At 43.7% G+C, this 18,688-nt stretch overlaps 1 protein-coding gene across 1 annotated transcript in view; it reads right to left on the reverse strand.

Annotated features, from left to right (window-relative positions):
- EPHA6 (EPH receptor A6) overlaps positions 1 to 18,688 on the reverse strand; it is an 895,964-nt gene that overhangs the window by 181,000 nt on the left and 696,276 nt on the right. The gene's annotated exons all lie outside the window — the stretch shown is intronic.

Below are 18,688 nucleotides of genomic sequence, written 5' to 3' on the forward strand. Positions count from 1 at the left end.
ATTTACCAGTATGTACTGCTAGTGAGAAATGTGTTTATGAAACAGCTCATTTATTAATACAGCCTTGATTTTCTTGGCATCTGTAGCATCAATGTGACATGACCTAGCCGCAGCAAATTTCCAGAGTAAACCTGTGTATGATTGATTAGACGAGTTAATTTGCTCAAGTCCTGATTAACTTGAAGTCTTGAACTGTCTGGCACTGGCTTTTTGGAGCTTCTCACCCCTGCTATGACATATGATCCCAACAAACCATAAGGGATATTCAGCTGTACATTTTATCTTGGCTATACTTCACACCCGACAAATGACTATAGAACATAATCTTCTGATATCCTAGGATGTGATGGGAGGAATCTCTGGCCAAGTACATAAAATGGGTCCCAAGGACTACAGAAGAGGAGAAGACTGGCTTCAAGACACTATCTCTATATGTTCTTTATGTGGGTTTCCACTACCAGTCTTCACATGCACTCCCAATCCAACCATTGAAAACGAGTTCAGTATCCACTTCAATAGTCTATATCTATATAAATACAGTATTAAGTGAATTTACTAGTTGAATCAAGAAAAACCTATACAGTTCATCTGCACAGAGCCTTTGTTGGTTTGTAGCAGAGTATTAGTATTGTACTCGCATAGGTAAATTTTACAGAATACTGACACTATTGAGGATAAGTGCACACTTATACACATAAGTAGCAGCAAAGTGACTAACCCCTTCTTCTACAAAGCCGCGCTAGCGGCTGCCATGCGGTAACGGCCGCGAAGCCCAGAGAGATATAAAGGGCTTCAGGGCTGTTGCCGAGCGGCAGCCGTTAGCGTGGCTTTGTAGAAGAGGAGGTAAGTGCTAATTTGTAGGGGCACATGTAAGTAGTGTTGAGGGACATTTTCAAAAGGATGACGCTCATCTCACATGTATTGTCCAACAGGAAAGATGTCAAGATTTCCTGGTTGAAAATACCTGAGACGGACATCTGTTTGCTGAGGACGTCCAGCATGAACAGCCATTTTACAAACTGGGACATCAACATAAGAATGGAAAAAAAAAAAAAAAAGCAGGGAAAAGGACATCTGTTTGGCAGCATTCTTAGAAGAATGGCTACAGAGACATCCCTGCAGAGCAGAAGGGCAGCCTGCTGGTTAGTACAGTGGTCTGTAAACCAAAAAACCAAGAGGCCCAGGTTCACATTCTACAAGATTTCTCTTATATTTTGCAATTGTGAACCCTCCAGGAACAGAAAAATACCTGCTATACCTGAATGTACACTACTTCAATCTGTGGCGAAGTAAGGGGGGACGGTGGGGATGTACCTTTCCGGGAGCTGCCTTAGTGGGGGCATCAGTACCTCTCCTTCCCCCCCTCATGCTACGCACATGCCCTCCCTTCCCGCTCCCCGTACCTCTTTAATTGTTCACCAGCGTGAGCAACTACTCTGGCTTACTGCTCGTACCGGCCTAGCTCCCTCTGAAATCACTTCATGGGGGCCAGGAAGTGATATGAGAGGGAAAGCAAATGCTGGCACGAGCAGCAGGTCGGAGAAGCTGCTTGCGCCGGTGCAAATTTAAAGAGGTACGGGGATGGGAAGGGAGGGGGGTAGAGAGGAGGGTGAAAGGGTACACCACCGCCACCCTGGGTACCTCCTACCCTCGCTAAGCCACAACTTGCAGGTAGCTTATATGTTTAGGTATTGTATATATATTTCCGTTTGTTGAGAGCTCACAATAATAATAATAATAATAATAATAAAAACAGTTAAAGTGGGATTTGAACCTAGGTCACCGCACTGACCACGAGGCTATTCCTAAGACTTGCTTTCTAGTTTGTTAAGAAAGTCCTCAATATTTGAAGTTGTCATACAGCCTGGTATCCCCTTTTATTTTTACTTTCAGAAGAGAGGGAGGGGGGACATAAATCACTAGGGAATTAAGGAGGTGACATGCCTTAATCCCCCCAGTAGTCAGCTTCTCAACTGGAGTACCTTTTTCTTTATACCCTGGACATGATTGAAAAGGTCTTATTTAGAACATCCTTTTATTTTTTGACTTGGATGCTTCTTCTCATTTGGTAAATGCTGTTGGATGTCCTGATATTAGGCCTTTCCTAGTCCCACCCAAAACACGCCCACAGCAACCCCCCTACCCTATTATTTGGACACATTGCAGTGTTGGACGTTCCTTTTCTGCCTATCCAAAATTTCAGTCAAAAAATATACTCAAGGGCCAATTTATGGGAAGTCACTCTGTAAAGTCCAATAGAATGACCAAGGCATAATTCATATCCTCTCCTAATCGAACTTTGCTCAGAGACATGAAGGCAGTATACCCCGCCTCACCACCCAATCATTGCAGTGTTCAATACGTGTCAGAACTACTACTGGTAGTTATTATTTGTGCTTGTGCTTATTCTCTCAAAAGCTTTAAAGATATATTTCAAGTTTAAGAGACTTAGCTTGTAAATATCTCTGGTTCCGACGTGCCATGTTTCGATTATTGCTTCAGGGAACCGGCATTGAAATTCAACTCTTTTTCAAAGGGTGTAGTCTCTGAATGTGATGACTTCCTCATGGCTGCCAGTTTTTAGCACAGAGAGCCACACTGAATGGCCCGTGCTGCTCTCAACACTCATAGGAACTCTATGAGCGTCGGGAGTACCGCGGGCCATTCAGCGTGGCTCCCCGCGCTAGAAACTGCTAGCGCAGTTTAATAGAAGAGGCCCTATGTGGATCCACCATGACACACAATGGCCCATATTCTATAAATGACGCCTTAAGAACTAGTTGGCACCCTTCCGGCACCTAAGTCGTTAAAATGCCATTTAAAAGCACTCAAAACAAACTTCAAGGTGCCTAAAAGAACGGTGCTGGAATCACACCTACGGAGGTGCTTTACAGCATCTAACGCAGGGGTAGGGAACTCCGGTCCTCGAGAGCCGTATTCCAGTTGGGTTTTCAGGATTTCCCCAATGAATATGCATGAGATCTATTTGCATGCACTGCTTTCAATGCATATTCATTGGGGAAATCCTGAAAACCTGACTGGAATATGGCTCTTGAGGACTGGAGTTCCCTACCCCTGATCTAACGCCATAGTAGGCAAGGCTAATGAGGGAAGTGGCACTAGACACCATAAAACACCTCCGTAGGTGCGATTCACGTAAAAGATAGGTGCCAGAAATGTAGGCCTTGAAAACCCTGGCCTACAGTTCTGGTGCCTGCCTTTTCTCAAGGTGCAATTCTATAAATGGTGCCCTTGCATGACTGACACACAATCAGCGGCCATTTTTATGGTGGCTGCTGACAATGGCATTGCTTAAAGAATCTGGGCTAATATCCCTAATTCAGCATCTTTCAAATGCATCTAGCACAGAAGAGCCAACTCTTTAAGCTAAAAAACCCAAAACAGACAAAAGAAGTGCATCATGTTTCTGAAAATAATAAATGGATAAAGTCATTATTCTATAAATACCACAGTATTATGTACTTCTTGCTCAATAGATATTTCTTCCTGCTTGTCAGTAAGATAAGCTGCAGGGCAAGCTGTGCTGTTTGTGCCTCAGTGATAGGATTCATGGCAGCTACAACCTTAACCCCAGATCTCTACCTTGGAGTGCATCTTAATGCCTCAAGTCTGATGGTTATGAGAATTTTTTCATTCACAAACCCTGAGCTTGAAGGGAGCCAGAGGGTGTATGAAACACTGTCTCAGGTTTCCACAAGGGGATTCTCAAGCCCCTAAGAACTCATTGCTCTGATTTCTGATCTCATCCAGTGATGGATAGGTGGTGAGTATGATGACTGACAGCTCTTCGTTTCTGTGGAAATGAGGAGACAGACCAGACTAATCTGGTGTGTTAATAACATTAGCTGAGCTGAGCACCTGCAGGTGGAATTTGTGTAAATGGGCTGGGGGTTGGGGAAGGGATAAAGGGAGTGAAGGCTATGTAGGATATAGTGCATATGGAAAAGATAGCAACAGTGGGATTGATGGAAACTTTTGGTGGCTTTGAGGGATTAGTCTGTGAGGACAGGGAAGGAGAGGGTTAGATGGCACCTGTTGTAATTTTCCCACCCCACCCCCCTCCAGTGTGTTTGTATTTTGTTGGATTTGTTGGTACTTGGGGTGGTGCTCGGGCTTTGGGGTTCGGGGTTTGGTGGAGATGTCACAGCTGTGGGTTGAGGGGCAGGAAATGAGGACATTGGTCTCAGATGTGGCTGGGAGTTAAGAAGTTCATAAATAATTAAAATGTAGCACTCATAGGCCACATTGCTACGAGGGGAGCCTCGCCTGACGTTACCTTGGGTCAGGTTTGAATGATGTTTTAAAAGTACAAAATTAAAGGGAGCTAGTTTTGTCACCAAATAACTCTCTGGGGCTGTGAAGCCACTTTGGGATATTTGAACCGGATCGAGTCCCTTTTGGGAATGACCCGGTATATAAAACTAAGGATTGGAATAAAGCTGTTCTTGTTCTATAAATTAGTGTGAGTGTGTTTATTGGTTGTTTGTTGATTATGCTATATACAGTAGTGCAGGTCACAGAATACAAATACTAATGTTGTTACACTGGAACAGCAGGTTTCAGGGTTTTTGATAGAAAGCTTGGAACCATTTACAAGGCCATTCTATAAAGTAAACACTATCAGTAATTCACTGATTATGCATATATGTCATTAGAGTAATGGCATATACATATATATGTGTGCACACATGTGCATACATTTGACAATTTTGCCTACGTGCATTTCTGTAAATAATCTACATATCTTACATAGCTCATATTTTATAGGTAGGTGGCATACACATGGGCAGAGTCTCAGACAGGACTCACCTAAACCTAACCTATGGAATATTCTACGTTACACATATATCTGCAATTTAGGTGCACATGTCAACTCTTTCTCTGGCATAAGTCCTTGCAACTAAATTATAGGTGTGTATTTATACTGTTATGCTAGTATTTATTAAAGGAAAATAGGTATGTTCTTTTCTTTATAGAATAGGTTCTTACCAGGTGTCCCCTAGGTGCCTATTTATAGGCATCCAGTAATCGTCTCTTACTGTAAAGACATGATTTAAACTGATTTTGAAGTCTCTTCCTTGTATAACTTAAAACAATTGATTTTATTTTTACTAATCTTCTATTCTGTAGCTGTGATTTACAATTTTTATCTATCTACTTGGGGGGGAGAGTGGTGCTGGAGTTATCAAGGTGTACAATGTATCTTTTGCCGCACCCAGAAACTGGTGATAGCTCAGTACCATATGTTATTTACTATGTGGTAAATGAATTACAATCAATTGGATAAGCAGTGTTATTCTAATGTCCTTGAAGTATCTTAAAGGAGCTGGGTCAAATTAATGTAAGATGTCTTCCTGAGTTCCCCCCATCCCCCTCCAAATCACAAACCTTCACCTGAGGCATCCCTCCTAATTCAGGTCCTCCATTACACACAAGCCCTTTCCCATAGCTGTGTTCCAATGCTCCTTGGATGGTAAAATAACCTCAGCTCTAGGGTTATTTTCCAGTTATAACATGGCTTGTGGTGTTCACTGCAAGCTGTGTTGTAGAATTTACATGGTAATAAGCTGTTTTACATACATTTGCATATTTTGCATCTCTTTAACATGTACCCCATAGTGACCTAAATACTACTACGTTACAGCACCGTAAGCTGATTTAGACCCCTTTACCATGTGTTAAATGGCAAATAATATGGGATATCGCTGTAACTTTCTCCCCTAAGTGCAGTGGTAGTCAGAGCATGATGCTATTGTAAACCATACAAGGTGATCTTTGAAGGACACTAAAGGCAGTATATAGAAATTCAGATTAGATTGGATACAAGGTAACAGCAACTCATCCTACATATAGGATAGAAGTCTAACCTGAGAATCTACCTCAAGTGTTAATAGTGAGGCTGAAACTATATTCATTAACCAGTAGTACCTTAAGGAGCTCATTTTCAAAACAGGTGAACATCCTAGAAACAGCATAAAGTGACACTGAACAGATAAATTGCAAAAATATTCAAACTGACATTTTCAAAACCTATTTTCTAGATGTTTTTCTAGGCTGTTCATCTACCATTTGCCCAAATTCCAAGGGGTGTAGTTTGGGAGGATTAGAACATGGACATTTTGCAGCAATAAAACATTTTACAAAACATCCAGGGCACTATTTGGATGTTTGGGGCTAGACATGTTTTCAAAATGAATGTGTGCCAAAAAACTATCCAAACTGACCAGATAACCACTGGAGGGAGAGGCATAAGCATTTCCTCCACACTTCTCCAGTGGACACAGACCCGCTTCCACCCCTAAAAATGTGAAGCTACAGATGACAGTTCCAGATGTTATGTTTATGTTAGTTTATTAGTATTTATAGCCAGTCCTATTAGAGCAGCAAGCAGGCATCTGGAGTAGCCTGGTAGGTCAGTGCGGTGGATTCCAAGAAGGGGACCCAGGCCCATTTCCCACTATGGTAAACTTATGGTGGAAAATGTGATCCCATCAAAGCCCACCAAAACCTTACTATAATGACATAAACTGTGTTTCCCCGAAAATAAGACCTACCCCGAAAATAAGCCCTAATTGAAGCGCTTATTTTTGGGGTAGGGGAAAGCAAAATAAAAGTCCACTGCTGGTATCGGGATCTTATTAAATGCTGCAGTAGACCCTTCCAACTCTCCCTCCCCTTCCATCTTTCCCTCCCCACGCTGACCGCGAGACTGACATATCATTACCTACTTCCAAAAGGCAGCATCACGGCAACAATCTAAACGGGTTGCTTCGGACCTTCTCACGTTGGGATGTTCCACTGCCGCGTTGCTGATCACATCATCAGTGATGCGGCAGAGGAACACCCAGATGTGAGAAGGCCCGAAACAGCCCGTTTGCTGCTGCAACGCTGCCTTTTGGAAGTAGGTAATGATATGTCAGTCTTGTGGTCAGCGTGAGGAGGGAGAGATGGAAGGGTCAATGGGGGTTCGGCTGTGAGGCAGGGGGAATAGAAAGATGCTGTGGGTTTGTGATTGGGCAGTTTCCCTGAAAATAAGACCTAGTTCCTGTTTTGGGCCCAAAAATAATATAAGACATAGAAACATAGAAAATGACGGTAGAAAAGGGCCACGGCCCATCTAGTCTGCCCACACCAATGACCCACCCCCTAACTTCCACATGCCAATCCCATCTTTTCTTAAAATCTGGCACGCTGCTGGCCTCAATCACCTGTAGTGGAATATTATTCCAGTGATCAACCACCCTTTCGGTGAAGAAATATTTTCTGGTGTCGCCATGAAATTCCCCACCCCTGATTTTCAACGGATGCCCTCTTGTTGCCATGGGTCCTTTGAGAAAAAAGAGATCTTCTTCCACCTCGATATGGCCCGTGACATATTTGAACGTCTCGATCATGTCTACCCTCTCTCTGCGTTCCTCGAGTGAGTATAGCTGCAACTTACCCAGCCATTCCTCATACGGGAGATTCTTGAGTCCTGAGACCATCCTGGTGGCCATTCGTTGAACCGACTCAACTCTCAGCACATCTTTTTGATAATGTGGCCTCCAGAATTGTACACAATATTCCAGATGGGGTCTCACCATTGATCTGTACAATGTCATTATGACCTAGGGCTTACGTCTGACGAAGCTCCTACGGATACAACCCATGATTTGCCACAAAGCTTTCTCACCCCCAAGTCACGTTCTGCCTCAGTCCTTGCTAGGATCTCACCATTTAGGGTGTAAGTCCTGCATGGATTTTTGCTGCCAAGGTGCATAACCTTGCATTTTTTGGCATTGAAACTTAGTTGCCAAGTCTTTGCTCCAGCAGGAGTAGGTCCTGCATCATACTGTCGGGCATTGAGCTGTTGTCGGGCATTGAGCTGTTGTCAGGCATTGTGCTTTTGTCTATTGTGCTTTTGCCTACTATGTTGCATAGTTTGGCGTCATTGGCAAATAATGTAATTTTACCTCGAAGCCCCTTAGCCAAGTCACTTACAAAGATATTAAATATGTTCGGGCCCATGACCGAGCCCTGCGGTACTCCGCTGATCACCTCCATCATATCGGAGAGAGTACCGTTAACCAGTACCCTCTGAAGTCTACCCCTAAGCCAGTCCTTAACCCATGCAGTTAATGTTTCACCTAATCCCATCAAACTCATCTTGTTCAATAGCCTGCGGTGTGGGACACTATCAAATGCTTTGCTGAAGTCCAAGTACACGACGTCCAGGGACTCCCCTATATCCAGCTTTCTTGTTACCCAGTCGAAGACGCTGATCAGATTTGATTGGCAGGACCTTCCCTTTATAAAACCATGTCTTATTTTGGGGGAAACACGGTAGGTGACATCTGCAATCATAAGGGCTATTGGAGTGATAGACAGATGAGTCCAGTAGATTTTGGTGGAATTTTGGAGGGCTCTCCAAATAATGTAACGTGGTTATGGTGAGATGGGACCTCTTATGTGTTCACTGTAGTTCCCCCTAGGGTGCCCCACTGCTCTACTGGCATGTCTGTGTAGCCAGTCTACTAAAGATGTTGGCTGCCTCCTTCATCCAAATAGCTTTTTTTGTGCATTTTTCATTTGAATGTTTTATTTTTTTGAAAATGATTTTAAAAAGGGCCAAAAAACGCAGTAAGGGTGACCAGGGCCGCCATCAGGGCAGTACTACCAGTCCTGCATTCAGGGGCCCGGAGCTGACAGGGGGCCCAGGCTCCCCCAGGGTCCTAGGCCACAGTCTAGGGAGGGGGCGGGCTGCCCCAGGTGCACAGGAGAGAGCTGGAGTTCAATACATCTCGAGCCGCAAGGCTCGTCTTCTGTTCCTACCTGCCCTGCCGCTCACATATAGCCGATCGGAAGTGTTCCCCGATGTCAGCGCTGACGTCGGAGGGAGGGCTTAAGCAAAGCCTGCCCTCCGACGTCAGCGCTGACGTCGGAGAATACGTCCGGTCGGCTATTTGTGCGCCGTAGGGCAGGCAGGAAACAGAAGACAAGCCTCGCGGCTCGAGCTCCGTTTTGCTGAGAAAATTGCAAAGATGGGCTGAGAGGCAAACGCGGAACACAAAAGGGGGGAGGGAGTGCGTTTTGGACACAAGGCATGAACTTGGGAGAGAGGAAGGGAGGGAAAGAGATGCTGAGGTGGGGGAGAGAATGGGTGTTTGGACACAGATGGCATGGACTTTGGAGAGAGGAAGGGAGGGAAAGAGATGCTGAGGTGGGGGAGGGAATGGGTTTTTGGACACAGAAGGCATGGACTTGGGAGAGAGAAAGGGAGAGAAAGAGATGCTGAGGTGGGGGAGGGAATGTGTTTTTGGACACAGAAGGCATGGACTTGGGAGAGAGGAAGGGAGGGAAAGAGATGCTGAGGTGGGGAAGGGAATGGGTTTTTGGACACAGAAGGCATGGACTTGGGAGAGAGGAAGGGAGGGAAAGAGATGCTGAGGTGGGGGAGGGAATGTGTTTTTGGACACAGAAGGCATGGACTTGGGAGAGAGGAAGGGAGGGAAAGAGATGCTGAGGTGGGGGAGGGAATGGGTTTTTGGACACAGAAGGCATGGACTTGGGAGAGAGGAAGGGAGGGAAAGAGATGCTGAGGTGGAGGAGGGAATGGGTTTTTGGACACAGAAGGCATGGACTTGGGAGAGAGGAAGGGAGGGAAAGAGATGCTGAGGTGGGGGAGGGAATGGGTTTTTGGCACAGAAGGCATTGACTTGGGAGAAAGGAAGGGAGGGAAAGAGATGGTAGTGTACACGGGGAATAGAAGAAAGGAGAATTTTTGGTCATAGGGAGGGAGTGAGGTACAGATAGTGGCATACCAAGGTGGGGGAGGGTGGGGGGGTGGTCCACCCTGCCCCGCCCCGGGTTTATGTCCCAAGGGGGTGCACAGCTGGCCACCCTCCAGTGTTCTCCCTTGGCCGGCAAACTGTGGCTCTTTAGCCACTTGAGTGCCACCGCCGCCATCGGGAACAGGCTGGCGCCGAGTTCTCCCTGCTTTTCCCTGTGGGGCCGACCAACTCTCATCACTCACGTCAATTCTGACGTCGGAGAGGACGTTCTGGGCCAGCCAATCGCTGCCTGGATGGCCTAGAACGTCCTCTCCGACATTAGAATTGACGTCGGGTGGCAAGAGTTGGTCGGCTCCGCGGGGAAGAGAAGCAGGGCAAATTCGGCGCCGGCCTGTTCCCGATGACGGCAGTGGCAGCCTATTCCCCAGTGGCGGTGGCAGCATTTTCCCAATGGTGGTGGCATAGGTGAGGGCAGGGAGAAAGAAAGAAAGGGGGGGGGGACAGAAAGCCAGAAAGGGGGCAGGGTGAAACAAAGAAAAATGGGGCACGGAGAGAGAGAGAGAGAGAGAGAGAGAGAAAGACAGACATACAGAATGAAAGAGGGAGTGGAGAGAGAAAGGAAGAAGGGGGCAGGGTGAGAGAGAGAGAAAAACAGACATACAGAAAGAAAGGGGGTATGGAGAGAGAGAAAAAGAAAGAAGGGGCAGGGTGAAACAAAGAAAAAGTTTGGGGAGGGAATGAGGTCTGGAGGAGAGGAAGCATACAGGAGGCTGAAAGAAGGGAAGAAATATTGGATGCACAGTCAAAAGAATAAAGTGCAACCAGAGACTGATGAAATTACCAAAGGTAGGAAAAATGATTTTATTTTCAATTTAGTGATCAAAATGTGTCTGCTTTGAGAATTTATATATGCTGTCTATATTTTGCACTATGGCCCCCTTTTACTAAACTGCAATAGCGTTTTTTAGTGCAGGGAGCCTATGAGCGTTGAGAGCAGCGTGGGGCATTCAGCGCAGCTCCCTGCGCTAAAAACCGCTATCGCGTTTTAGTAAAAAGGGAGGGGGAAAATTTGTCTATTTTTGTATAGTTGTTACTGAGGTGACATTGCATAAAGTCATCTGCCTTGACCTCTTTGAAAACCCGCGGAATATAAATGATAATTAACATTTTCTCTGCGTACAGCGTGCTTTGTGTTTTTAAAATTTTATTGTTGGTAGATCATTTTGACTTGGCCACAAAGGTAAGGGGGAGGGAGGGGAGCTGCTGAAAGACATCTAGTAATCCTTGCAGGCTTGACTGTGCAGGGAATTATTTTTGTAAAATCATGTTTTGTTATGTGACTGGCATTATTTAGACTTTAATTTCTATGAATGAATAGAATGAAAATGATATAAATTACTTGCTTGTTTTTATGTGCGTGCGCTGAAGGAAAGTGGAGAGAGAGTGGGCTGAGGACGCTGAAGAGAAATGGGGAAGAGAGAGTGGGGAGAAGACGCTGATTTATAAATTGACAATTGTACAGAATATTGTTTCTTTTTTATATTCATCCATAGCTGCATGTTAATGATGTGCTCATATGCACTTATTTATCATCATAACATATACATCATCATTAACATGCAGCTGTGGATGTGTAAGGACAGGCTGAGGAGGATGGATGGGAAGGAAGAAGGTGCACATATCAACATATCATACATTTTTAACATGCATGATGCAGCTATAGGCAAGCTGAGGAGGATGGGATCATACAGATGTGTATGTTCAGATATGCGCTCAGATGTGTAGTTTTTTCTGATATATTTATTAAGCTTACAGTATTTATAAAAACACATTTAATACTTGTTACAAAAAATATTGTGCAATTGTGATCTACTTCTGGCCTACAAAGGTCAAAAGAAATCCTTAACTGAGATTTTACATTCAAAAGTGAATTATAGCTACTAGCACTATTATTTATTAGTTATTTATTATGCAGATGTTTGTTAGTTTGTTATTAGTTCAGTATTAGACATATGTTAGTTTAGAATAGATAGGTATAGATTAGTTTAGTTTAGGTTAGGTTAGGGCCCTGCTGAAAGAGTCTACCTTGATGTGGTTGCAGGCTTACAAATATTTTGGTCAAAGAGTGTGGTGACAGAGAAAAGTATGTGTGTATTCGGCCCATGGAAGAAGGGGGGGGGAAGGGGTGCGTGGGGGCCGGGCCCAATAGGATTGCTCAGTAAGGGGCCCAGAAATTTCTGATGGCGGCCCTGAGGGTGACCATGTCTAGAAAGTTATTTTTGAAAAAAATAAGACATTTTGTAGTTTTGAAAATGACCATTTTCTCTACCCAATTATTGGATGTACTTCTCAAAACATCCAAACTTGGACGTAGACATCATATCGAAAATGCCTCACCACGTATTTTATCACCAATCAATCACGAAAAATGTAAAGCAAAAGCAACTGCTGTGGACCATATTGGCTGATTTATAATTACCTTTTTTTCAAGTGTTAATATTGTAACCAGTAATTAATTCACCACTTCTAAAAATGCTCTCATAAAGAAGGCATAAATTTGTGATTGCAATTTAACATCTGCTAGACCAGTAAGTAGACATTTGAAATACTGAAATGGAGAAATCTAAGGAATGATCAGGAAACAAAACACAAATATTGCACACTTAAGATCATTTCTAAAACTGCGGTAGGAGCTAAAGCTGGTTTATAATGTTATCTCACAATATCTTCTCTCTTGGAGTGTGTCCTTAAAGTTTGCAAATATTATTTTCTTTACAGCCAGCCAGATGACTTTGGACAGGAGCACATTTCCATTGCAAGGAAAACTGAATAGTAGCTGTGCCAATTAGATCAAGACTTCCTAGACTTGGTCATTCTCCATCTTCCATCCTCTGACTCACATAAAAAAAACAAAAACTTATTAATCAAGTACAAGACAGGGCCCATTTGAAGCAAAGCAGTAGGAAACCTTTCCTTCACTCCCTTGTTAACTGTTTTGACCCCTCTCTTTCCCATCCCCCACCCCTTTACAAAAAGTTTAAGTAGCCTAGAGCTGGGTGACATGAGTTCTCTGCTGTTTAGCCTTTTCAGTCCACAGCATGGGAAAAGAAATTGAGATATCTATTTTCAACAGAAATTGCAAGAGCAATATTTTTTTACCAGCTTAAAAATAACTTTTGTAAAAAACATGTGTGCAAAGATTTTTAGGTGTTGAGTATTATACAGAATGTCTTTTTGTTTTTTTTTTACAAATCTTTATTCATTTTAAAAACCAACATCAAGTGCAACATATCAAATAATTTACAAAATAAAGCAGCACTTAATTCCATCAATTGATATAATAAGTACATATCCCATCCCTTCACCCACCTTTTCATACAATATAAAGACAATCAAGAGTAAAACAAATGACGAAGATAAGCAAGCCACCCACCCTTCCTGGATGTGTATAATCAATGGAGAAACTAGTAATCAATCTTTACAAAATTTTGTCAATGGGTCCCAAACCCAATGCCAATGGAACTTCCAGTATTCTATTAATTTGACCCTAAATAGATCACCAAAAGTTAAGTATGGGCTCCTATAACCTGCAGTGATGAAAGTGACTTTTAAGGGTAAAACTACCTACTATGAGAAGCCAGCGGTTATAGGAATTTATTTCTCAGCACTTGGATCCTATGACTTAGAATATTCATACTTTGATAATTTATGTTATGATTTTCATATTTTTTATATATATATTTTAGTACCTTTCCCTTATTCATGTTTTTTTTTATTTTTGATTATACTCGGTATGGAAAGTGCCTCACTGAATGATTATTCTATTTTTTTTTTAACTAGCCAATGGATCTTGATACTGTGAGAGGCATAATCGAAAGGAACGTCTGTTTTCGTCCAAGTCGCAAGTCATCCAAAGTAAAAAAAACAGCTTAGGACACATTTTCGAAAAATATGTCCAAATATTTTTTCATTTTGAAAATCGTCCAAGTATACGTCCTGCCAATGTGATCATCCAAGTCGCTAAATCATCCATCTTTATATCACATTTTCGTCCAACTTTTTGTCCAAGTCAAAAACGCCTAGAATAAGCCCTATTAGACGAGGGAGGGGTCTGCAAAGTGATGGACTGAACACCCAGACATGGCACCTAAATAGTGAGGTACTTTACAGGGCACTGCTGTGAACTTCACAAAAAGGGTGCCATGTCTTCATCTCACTACAGCTCCCTTATAGGTCATGGTGAGCCCCCCAAACCACCTTTAGAATCCCCTAGACCTACTTATCTACCACCCCAATAGCCCTTATGGCTGCAGGAGCCACTTATATGCTAGTAAAAAAGAGTTTTGGGGGTGTATAGGGGAGTGCACATGTTTCAATATCAATGCAGTGATTACAGGGGCTTATGGCCATGGGTCCTCCTCTCTATGGGTCCTAACCCACCTTCTAGATGGCTTAAGACACGTCTGTGCAGCACGACTAGGCTTTCCTATGCCAGGCTGCCAGGTGATGATGTTCTTGAGGCACAATTTTCAAGTTGTGATTAATATTTTTATGGGGGTGGGGGGAATCAGTGATCACTGGGATAGTGTGTGGGGGTCTGTATTACGAGTTTGCAGTGCTTATCTGGTCACTTTAGGTGGGTTTTTGTGACTTAGACCATGTTTTAAATGGTCTAAGTCACAACATCCAAGTTCTGTCAATCCTGTGCTGTATAACTTTCGGTTATATATGTAGTACAACTACTGTATTTTCACCCATATACCGCGCACACGGGTATAGCACGCGGGGAACAAAAATTTATGTAAAAATTTTTTTACTATAGCACGCACACGTGTATACCGCGCATGCCGCCCCGTCTCTCTTCTCGCCGCCCCGACTCTCCGTTCGCCGCCCCAACTCTCCTCTCGCCGCCCCGACTCTCCTTTCGCCTGCCCCCAACTCTCCTTTCTGAAGGACCGCTCGCACCCCCACCCGAAGGACCTCTCTCACCCCCACAGCCTCCCCCCTCCCCCTCCCGCTGGAGAAGCTGCCTACCATTGTTTCCGAATGCCAGTGAGCCCAGCTGCTTCCTCTGCCGGCAGTCCTGCCCCTTCTCTGAGCCCTGTGCTACGCTGTTTCCTCTTCCGGCGGTCCTGCCCTTTCTCTGATGTCAGAGAAAGGGCGGGACCGCCGGAAAAGGAAGCAGCACAGCGCAGGGCTCAGAGAAGGGGCAGGACCGCCGGCAGAGGAAGCAGCTGGGCTCACTGGCATCCGGAAACAACGGTAGGCAGCTTCTCCATGCGGGAGGGGGAGGAGGGGAGGCTGTGGGGGTGCGAGCGGTCCTTCGGGTGGGGGTGTGAGCGGTCCTTCGGGGTGGGGGTGCGAGTGGTCCTTCAGGGTGATGAATCGGACGTCGGGGGGAGGGAAACTATGTAAAAAAAATTTGTACAACGCGCATGGTTATGCACAGTTTGTAAAATTGTGTATAACGCGCACGTTATATGCGTGAAAATATGGTAAGTCTAAGCCTGCCCATGTCCTGTCTAAATCCTATCCTCAACACTCTTCCTGACACGCCCCGTTTAGCTATGGTCATTCAGCGGCACTATGAAAGCCTAGGTCGTTTATAAATACATCCAAAACCTGGTTTTATTATCGGCACTTGGACGTTTTTGACTGATGATCGTCCAAGTGCTGACAGGCTGGTTTTTTGGATGTTTTTCTCTTTCGATTATGAGCCCCAGTCAGTGTGTATGGGCAGGATTCATTTGGCAGCGCTCTGATTGGAGGCTGCTTACTTCAGTCTCTGTTCACTTCCGGGGCTGGGAAATGGTTTGGCTAGCGCGGATACGGAGTTAACGGCCGAGGGGCTTCTGTGCAAGCAGCGATGCGGCCTGCCGGTCATTGCAGGATGTGTAAGGAGAGTCGTGACTAAGCCAAAGTCGTCACAACAACGAATGAAAGAAGCGCAGCAAAGAAACCGGAGAGTGCAGGTGAAAGTGGCGGTGAGGCCATATAAGCCCCTAAGGATAGCACGGTGGTATTTATTTTGCCTATGCAGAAATTGACCTTTATTCGGGCATGCCTGTTGATCTGTCTGCATGGGAGTGTGTGAATGTCTTATTTCATTATAGGCCAGAGGTGGAAAGAATGTAATTTATTTTTACTATACACCCGTTCTGCATTGATAAGTGAAGCAGGGAGTCAAAAACATCCTGATAAAACAAAAATGAAACGAAGACAGAGAACAGAACTGTTATGAATCTGTGTCTTTCATTGGATAACAGGAGCACACTGATGAAGAATTTTTCACCTGCATGTTTCATTATTCTCTTTACGGGTCTGAATGAAATAGATTGGCTGAACTTTGGGCTGGCAATGCTGCAACTCCTATGGGTGTTAGCTGATCCTAAATATTAATATGAGGAGAATAGCATTTTCCCCCTCAACCTAGATACCAAAGAACAGCGAAGGAAAGTTATAAGAGTAACTACTGGGTCAATTGCTATAAGGTTTAGTGTAATGACAGAAGTTCAGTAATAACATAAGAATTGCCTCCGCTGGGTCAGACCAGAGGTCCATCGCGCCCAGCAGTCTGCTCCCGTGGCGGCCCATCAGGTCCATGACGTGTAAGTGATCCTTTATATCCTTCTATCCCTTTTGTCCTTCCTTATCTATATCCTTCTTTTTCCTATATCTTCCCTATCTATATCCTTCAATAACTTTTTCTTTCAAGAATTTATCCAATTCCTCTTTGAAACTCTGTAAAGTACTCTGTCCTATCACTCTCTCCAGAAGCGCATTCCAGGTATCCACCACCCTCTGAGTGAAGAAGTACTTCCTGGTATTGGTTCTAAACCTGTCCCCTTTTAGTTTCTCCGAGTGCCCTCTTGTTCTTGTAGTTCCCCACAGGCTGAAGAATCTGTCCCTCTCCACATTCTCAATGCCCTTCATGATCTTATATGTCTCTATCATGTCCCCTCTGAGTCTCCGTTTCTCCAGGGAGAAGAGCCCCAGTCTGTCCAGTCTGTCTGCTTATGAAAGGTTTTCCATACCCTTTATCATACGTGTAGCTCTTCTCTGGACCCTCTCAAGTATCGCCATATCCTTCTTCAGGTACGGCAACCAGTACTGGACACAGTACTCCAGATGCGGGTGCACCATCGCTCGATACAGCGGCATGATAACTTCCTTCGTTCTGGTTGTAATACCCTTCTTGATGATACCCAACATTCTGTTTGCTTTCCTTGAGGCCGCTGTGCATTGTGCTGTTGGCTTCATTGTCGTGTCCACCAGCACTCCCAAGTCCTTTTCAAGGTTACTTTCCCCTAGTACCAACCCCCCCATTATGTAGCTAAACCTCGGGGGGTTTTTCCCTACATGCATGACCTTGCATTTCTCCACATTGAAGCTCATCTGCCATTTGTTTGCCCACTCCTCCAGCTTGTTCAGATCCCTTTGTAATTCTTCGCATTCCTCTACTGTTCTAACCCTGCTACAGAGTTTGGTGTCATCCGTAAATTTTATAACTTCACACTTTGCCTCTGTTTCTAGGTCATTAATAAATACATTGAACAGCAGCGGTCTGAGTACTGACCCCTGCGGAACACCGCTCGTGACCTCTCTCCAATCTGAGTAGTGGTCCTTCACTCCCACCCTATGCTTCCTGCTTGCCAACCAGTGCTTAACCCATCTGTGTATGTCGCTTTCCACCCCGTGATTCCACAGCTTCCTAAGCAGCCGCTCGTGGGGTACCTTGTCAAAGGCTTTTTGGAAGTCAAGATAAATGATATCTATGAGATCTCCCCTGTCCATCTGTCTATCTCTTCAAAGAAGTGCAGTAAGTTCGTTTGACATGATCTTCCTTTGCAGAATATTTTTAATATCCTTTAGCTGTTCTGCCAACCTTGGGCTATGTACGTTAAAGCTTTAATAGAGGCACTTTTATATAACTCAGATGTCTGTTAGGAGTGGATTGTATATTTCTTACCTTTTCTTAATTTGGATTTCAGAAGCTTTTTGTAATCTTTTTAAAGTATAAACTTTATGCTCTAATAGCTTTTTTAATTCCTATGAACATGACAAACTAATTTGATTATATTTGTTATTACTATGGTTCTGAGGTGTAACGATAAAATATTGGATTCATAAATATTTAAATGGTACGAGGTAGGTATTTTTATGAGTTCAGTTATGATTTGATATATATACAGAATATCTCTTAAGGAAAACTCAAACTATGTTAAGAACTGGAAGAAAATTTTTATGTGGAGGAATACATTTCAATTTTATAAAGGACATTTTCTTCTTGACCATTGTTTATTGTTGCATTTAAAATCAGTACCATTCTACTAAGTCATCACAAGTGAAACCTGTGCCAACCTTATTGCAAATCTGCAGGCTACCCAAAGGTTTTACTGAGCAGCAGGTGTTTTCTCTCCAAACACAGCGAAGTGCAGAAAGAAGTACATAATAATAGGTTGTTAACTCAGCCTTTTCTGACCAGAGTATGGTGCAAAGGACATTTTGAAAACATTAATAATAAATTATGCATGCTTTAGAAATTCTATGTATGCTTTATGAGAGTAAGACATGTACTTCACATGGCCTCTGTCATATTCATAGATTGGAACTACCATAGTTATGCACTGGAGGCTGATTCATACCTATTAAACTGATTCACAAAAGCAGTGCTTCTGAACCTTTTTATTCTGAGTTTGCGTAAACACTAAGGTACACCAAACCACATTTTGCACCATTCTCACCTCTACAGAGACTAGGGTGCACTCAATGAAATTACAGGGAAATACATTTAAAACCAATAGGAGGAAATATTTTTTTTTCACTCAGAGAAGAGTTAAGCTCTGGAACGCATTGCCAGAGGTTGTGGTAAGAGCGGATAGGGAAGCTGGTTTTAA

The sequence above is a fragment of the Geotrypetes seraphini genome, chromosome 4 (assembly GCF_902459505.1).
Source record: "Geotrypetes seraphini chromosome 4, aGeoSer1.1, whole genome shotgun sequence".
Classification (NCBI taxonomy): Eukaryota; Metazoa; Chordata; class Amphibia; order Gymnophiona; family Dermophiidae; genus Geotrypetes; species Geotrypetes seraphini.